The following is a 7,430-nucleotide window of genomic DNA, read 5'->3' as shown; positions in this document are numbered from 1 at the left end:
CCTGAAAACCTCGCTCTTTCTTTACTTCGCGCAGATACGCGTAGTTAGTCGAGTTTAGTATCTGACCACGTTCCAGCTAATAACGAAAATAAGACGAAAACGTGTGCGCTATTTTTAAGATTCTACTACGGAAAATAGTACCGTTACGTTCTTAAACCAATCAGTTTCTTCAGCAATTCTTTCACGAACTAGCTTTCCATCCAGGAAGACACGCGATTATGTTTGTGGAAAATGGTTCCATTGCGTTGCAAGCCAATCAATTTCTTCTGCATCGCTTCCGTTAACTGACTTTTCAGCCGCGAACGAACGATTACCTCATGGAAAATGATCTTGTTACATTACGAACCGATCAACTTCCTCCGCGCCTCCTTCCATTCGCTAACTTTTCAACCAGGAAGTTTTCTTACTTCGACGCGACTCGCCACTCTGAAAAGAGTCTCCGTCTGAGAGCCGACGGTGGCGTGGCACGAGGTGGCGCGGCGTGGGACGAACGCATTGTTCGACCCGACGACGGCCTCAACGATATACACCAGGAATAAAGAGTACCGGTTAGTTTTCATGGGTGCTGCCACCATAAACGCCAAACGCTATTTGCGGATTATAATTTGTGCCCCGATAATGAAGGATAATAAAGCGCCGCGTGGGATTAGCGACTTCGGTCTAGTCGAGAGAAAGCCAGAGATGCCTCTCTTTCTCTCGTTTCCTTCCTTAATTCCTCTTTGTTTATTCTCCTTCCTGCTTTATTTTTCTCTAACGTGACATTACCAGGCAATTCGAAATTACCAACTCAAGTAGCCGTCTCTGAATCGTCTCGGGAGCCGAATCAGCGTTGCTCGATCGTCGATTCTATGAATAAAGAAACCGCTAAGCTGGGATCGTCTGAGTTAGCTTAGGGTAATCGGAGGATCGGCCTATGAGGAGTAACGGAGTGGTTCATGGATCGATTAGCTCAGAACTGATTCATTTTATTCTTCTTTTATTAATTTTTGATTAATCTTCTTTGAGAATCAGAAAGTTCGCAAATGAGACTTTTTCCGGCTATATGAACTTTGAAATTGAGATGGAAATTTATTTTTCATCGACTAAATTAAAAGAGTCGAAGCAATGTTTTCTAAGGAACGACGGGACGATTCGGAAATAGATGAAATTTCTCAAGTTAGAAAGTGATATTTTACGAGATCCAAGCGATACTTCTATCGAAGCTGTCCTCGGTTCCACGAGCGTTAAAATTGTAGAAAGTCCGTCTTGAGAAACAATAAAATGGCACCAAAACTTCATCGCAGCAAGTCGTTTCGTACTCTGAATCGCGCAATTGAAATATCCCGCAGACATTTCGCTGCAAAACCGATATTATGATCAAAGGCGTTGCCACTCGGTTCTCATGCGCAACACGCGCATTGTATGCAAACTACCCTCTACGAGCCATAATCGTCCAGTGCATTCTACTTCTTTTCCGGCTATCCGACGCGTAATTAATATCTTGTACAAAACCACGAGGCGAGAAACACGATTCGATCGTATAATCGCTACGAAACCGGATGCATTCGTTTCTTCGTATTGTACTTCGTGATTTTCCTCGATTCCAACGAAACTGTTCGTTTCAAGCTAGCAAATAATTAACACCGTATCACCTTACAATTTCTTTTCCAGGTGAAACCAGCGAACGATCGGTTGTTACAGATGATCGATAGCCAGGATATCGATATACGCGATACGAAACGAGATTTTGTAAGGCTGATCCGAGATCAGGGTCGAGGCCGATCGTCCGTGATTTGCAACAGTGTAGCACGTTGCCGATCTCAATTAAAAGATCCGATGCGTGGCACGTCGTTATCGCGCCCAGCCAGAGTTTTATAGCCGACGTATCGGAAATTATAACGGTCGATTGACGTTCGTTTAATTATCCACGCGTCGCTTCGTTGCTGTTTGCTGCCCTCCCACAGCCGGAAATTAAAATTAATCGCGAGACTAGGGCGAGAGACTGCATCGATGCGATTAATGAAAACGAGCTACATAGGACACTCGTAGCAATACATCGACCGTTATTGCTGCACCAATACTCTCTTTCATGCCGATCGTAGAATCGCACAATGATTCTATTCCCATCGTTTTACGCCCGATATATTTCCATTCGTTCCTTTTTTACGTTCTTCGTACAGCGTTTAAGGAGTAGGTAGATCGGTTAAGAAATTACGTGGAAGATGATCAAGTCGATTTACACGAAAGGTTAAAGGATGGATTGTAAAGCGTGAAAAGTAGAACTTCTCGAGCACTAAGATTTTCTCGAGGAAACTTTCACGTTTTTACCTTTCTACGGCGTAATGAGATGTCGAAGAGAATAAACGACGTAGAAAGTAATTATCGTCGAGACTACCGTTCTGTGTTTCTGCCACTGGGATACAAAAAATATGTACAAGTAAAAGGAGTGATTAATCGATGCAACAAATGTTCTAGACGATATTCCACGTTCCAGGAATTTTATTACAAATTTCCTTCTTTGTGTAATGTGTCTTAAAAGTATACGGATTTCTCTGTAAGGGTAGAAATTAATGATTTCATTGCCTTGTGCAACGCTTTTCCTCGGAACTCGTCGATTAATCCGCGCGTGAAACAAACAGCAATAATTTGCAATCGTACGGCTATTACAGATAAATTGACGAAGGTTGTCTGAAAAGGTACCTGTGCTCGTACTTGTCAGCGCATAATGTACGACCCATTATGCAATCCACGGCCAGGTTGCCCACGTGGACGGTAAGGACAGTTACTTGCACGAGGCGAGTTTTTACACGCCGGTTTTTCGGTGTCTCAGTTTTGACGTAACGCGTGTGACTTTCACTCGCGCGATCTCGACCGCGTATCTTAAGCTCGTAATGGCTTCCCTATCGGTTTTTCTAGATAGCCTAACGCTTTCCTTCACGAGTACAATAGGATCCTTTGTAACACGGCAGATACGTTCCGCGTTATACAAATTTCCCACTTACTTGCGTTTTTATTTATTCAGTTGTATATTCGCAGGATAGACCCTTTGGTACAAAGATTAATTTATTATCGATTCGTATTCCTACATATATCATTTCGATCGATCTTTAATTCACGCAACGTATGTGTAAGAGTTGTCGAATAAACTACGTATTCTGAAGTACAAACCGATTACGTGTACCGAATAACGCACGACTGAAATGCCAGTACGATTTCTATTAGACGCGATTTATGCTACACATGGACACGTATCTCACGATTGAACTGAATTCTAGCGACCGATAAGTCGGCTCATTTGTCCGACCAACGATCGTGCAATTGACCGATTATAAAGCTATAAGTCTGGACTTTGAAGCGAGCGAGTGAAAAAATTGATTATCTCACGATCGATATGCCGATTGATATGATTTGAATGCCGTAATGCGTAATTGAAGCGCTTCAGATTGCAAGAAGTAGCAGCATGTTACGAAGCATTAGCATTTTATCGAGCGGGGAAAGCATCGCGGTACGATTACTGCAACGACCTGTAAAAACTGGTAAAGGTTGTATAATTTATGTTGAAATCGATTTGTGAAACGTTCATTTCGGCCATGAAATCAACCTTTTCGGTAACAAATTGAATCCAACTTGCGATAATTTCCCATCTACGATCTACAGCTATAATTACAAGAGCGAAATTTCTGCATATGGTCCTAATTCGATGTCCAGAGGCAACAAAATCATTATACTGCCGTATCAAGCGACTGTTTACAAAAATCACGACTACCTGCGATTGTTGTAATCACAGATCGCCATCGGTTTACGACATTTTCACTTATCACGTAGCTGGGCCATGCGGATCCGCGGACAATCTCGCAATTAGAAAGTATGCGCGTATCCGCGCGTAATCGTCGCCGTGAGATAATATCGCGGCGAGTTTTGCAAGCGTAGAAACGCGTACGTACGTGTCTCTTTTCCCCTCTCTATCCGAGTAACGTTAATGGCGAAATTACAATGGGCCCGAGGAGCGGCGACGATTAATCGATAAGTCAGGACCACCTTCTTGTCGTCTGTTATTAGACGTACGTGGACGTCGCGGACGGTAGGTGAAACGAGCCGTTTCGACGCGATACCCTGCAATTGAATTGTTCACGGTATCGCGGAGGTTGACTGCGAACCGGTGGAAAACAAATTGACGCCCACGAATTCGAGTCTCTTTTCAGAGATCGTACGGTAAGAGTTTAGAAGTCGGTGAACAGCTGGTTAAATGATCGAGTTGCTTGGGTAGGTTGTTATCCGTCGTGGCTACTATTCACAGGATAAAGCTACAGTGATTTATTTCGAGGGAAAAGTCCAAGTTACCTGCTGAAATCCTGGCAAATGTTTTATGCAGTGATTTTACGCAGTGCCTGCTCGTATGAGAGTGAAGACGCATGAAACGACTAGATAGAACGACGCACCGAGAAAATTGAATTTTTATAAAATATACGTTATATATATACGAGTTATTAGTCGTTGAATTTTTCATTTTGGAATATTTTAGCTAGTTATTTATGTTATTCGGAATTGTTTTCTCTGCCATATTCACCTTGCCTCGATCGTTCTAAAATATTTAGAAACAGCGGTAGGCAGAGTATTGTAATTATTCGAGTGACTTTAAAAGCCGATAGATATTTCATAAATATTAGGTAACCAAAGAAAGTGTTGCGTCATTGACGTTAAAAAACCTACCTACCATTATACCAAAGAATATTCACTTAACATATAGAATTTAGAAAAAAGGAGCTTGGATCGTTGATTCGACGGCAAAAACACAAGCAACTGGCCAAAGTGGAAAGGATGGTACCGATTGATTTGGTTGGAGCGAGTGGCAGCTCGAAGCTCGAAGCGATTCGAGAAAGTGGCTCGATCCTGAAGATAATTACAGTTATTACGTGACTTTGTTGAAAGCCATCGTCCTCCATTCGCTCTTATCAATAATTGTACGTCGAGAATGTAAATGACGAAAGGATCAAAAGTCTCCTTCTCTCCTTTATCCATCTTCTTATTTCTAACGTTGTTTCCCATCTTTTTATTCTTTCTGTTAGTAGCCGATGATCGAGTACGAAAGGATCGTTGAAAGATCGAGGAAACAGGAAGATCGAGATCTCGGTTGTCTGGATGAACGGATCCTTGGTGAAGGTCTTCGGAGAGATCGGAACGATTTCATAAGATCGATAGGAAGTAACGATAAGAAAATGGTAGCCTGCTACCCGCTGCCATTTTCTCACGTACGTTAATTGTTATCCAGTTGACGAGTAGACGTCGATTTTGACGTCTCCCAGACGATCGAATAACAGTGTTCCCGTCGATGGCGTCCGATTTGACTAGTTAATCGACTTTATGGCGGATCCATTGGTGGAATACCAATTTCCTTTTCCAACTACTGTGGATCTCGTTCGCGTGGACAGCAGGTGACTTATAGTCGTCGTAAAGTTTGCAACGCGAAAGCTGCGACTATATGAGAGTCGAAATATTCTTGGAGAATTTTCGAACTACCAGAAATAAAAACACGATCGATGTAATCACGGCCATTGTAATCACGTAAACGTTTCATATAACACGTACGACGTATTCGTAAAAAGTGTTCGAGTACTTTCGCGAGCCTGTGTATTTTCCAGCATTGGGAATGACGAAAAGAGACGAAACCGAGGTAAAAGAAAAAGAAAAAGGAAGATAGGCAGTAGGTGGTCGCGAGAGAAAGACCACGTCAACAAAGAGGAGCCAAGAGAAGGCGTGACAACGGCCGCGCTTAGCATAACAATATTTACTACTAGAAGACACTTAAAAGACTTGAATATTCTATGCGCCAAGCCTCGCCCAGTCCTTGCACAACTACCAGGTCCGTATAATTATGTGCCGAGGATGGGACAGGATCGTAGTGCTTCGTCGAGAGAAGATCCAAGACGAGGATCAAACGTATTTGATAGCCGGCGAACGCCAAGGGAGGAAAACTCGGCGTCGACTTTCGCCAATAGGGTTTTAATTGATAGCCGCTATTCAGACGTCAGTCACTCGATGATTATACCGCTATGAGACTACCGATGGAGTCGTACGTGCAAGTAGGATGATACTTTAGACGAGTCTTCATTGATTCTGACGTTATTGAATAAGTGGAGAAATTTGAGACACGGAGGAATCGTGTCACGCGTGGGAGGATATATTTCGCTAGGAAATTAATATAAGTGAGGAGTTTGTAGGATGTTTCTGGTATGGAGGAATTTGGTATGGAGGTTTCTGGTATTCTCGTTCTATCGGGCGTAGAAGGTTGAGTTTGAGAAAAATGGATTGAAAATTAAATTAAACTCGATTTTCAATCCCCTCACGATCATCGAACTTTTATACTTTGATCGTGTTCCTGCTTAAGCAAATTTCTATAGAACTTGTAACGTTTGAAGGGAAAAATTTCATGTAAAATACGAATGAAAAATTACGAATTGCAATTCTTTCGTATTCGGTTCGAACTCAAAACTCTTGTTGGATCGTGGATAAAATTGTTTCGCGAAACATCCAGCGCCAAATCCTGGCGCCTGAAAATAAGAAAAGAACCTGATTGCCCGCCTCAATTGGCTCAATTACTCGATCAATCTTCGAACGTAATCTCTGAATCGTTTCAAGGCACTTGAGCGCAACATTGTGCTTCGATCTTACCTCGATCGAAACGTTCGGCTAAAAATCACGAAACAAAAGCCAATTTACTTTCCACGCAGACTCGGATATTCCCGTGGAGCACGTAGCCAAAGGATAAGAGGTGATGCAACGCGCGTACACGAGGATGAAAACGAGCGTCGCGAGTCGCACGACATTTGCCCGAAAGCCAGGAAGAGACCAGCAGAAGATTCCACCACCTCTGACTATCTCCGATTGCGTAACGGTGAAAATAGGGAGCCGTGGCACGACCTGCGGAGAAACGGTCCTGTCGCAGGTGCTCTCGAGTCTCGCGAGGCCGGATGAATCATCGATGAACCGTCTAATCGACACGCGCGATCTACACCTCCTAATGAACGGAATTCTCCACGAATTCCACAGAAAATTGTGCAATATCCTCGTTCGTAGTGAGACCAGAGTGCCATTTATAGTGGGAATTGTTGTAAGTTTTTACTTTAAGGTAAAGGTAAAATTGTCAACGTTTCGCTGGATGTTAAAGAAAGCGCGAACGTAGAAGGATTTATTCGTACAGAGATTATTGGAACGAATGGTGTTCTGATTCGCGTGATTATGCACATTATGGCAAAAGCCAAATTAGTTGCAGTTAAAGAAATACGTAAGTCAGACGCAATTCTGATTGCACAGCTGTCACTTATTGATATACGACATCAAATATTAATTGAAACTTCGTGTAAAAAAATCTATGGTATTTTATTCGTAGAAACAAAATTTGTAGACAAATATTTTAAGAAACAACGATATTTTGGAGATACACAAATCGTGAT

General features: G+C 42.5%; 1 protein-coding gene across 4 annotated transcripts in view; it reads right to left on the bottom strand.

Annotated features, from left to right (window-relative positions):
* LOC126915941 (protein outspread) overlaps nt 1-7,430 on the bottom strand; it is a 212,640-nt gene that overhangs the window by 56,048 nt on the left and 149,162 nt on the right. The window lies entirely within an intron of this gene.

Source organism: Bombus affinis, chromosome 5 (assembly GCF_024516045.1).
Source record: "Bombus affinis isolate iyBomAffi1 chromosome 5, iyBomAffi1.2, whole genome shotgun sequence".
NCBI lineage: Eukaryota > Metazoa > Arthropoda > Insecta > Hymenoptera > Apidae > Bombus > Bombus affinis.
The sequence above is the reverse complement of the archived record's forward strand: the minus strand, read 5'-3'. Positions and strand labels throughout refer to the sequence as shown.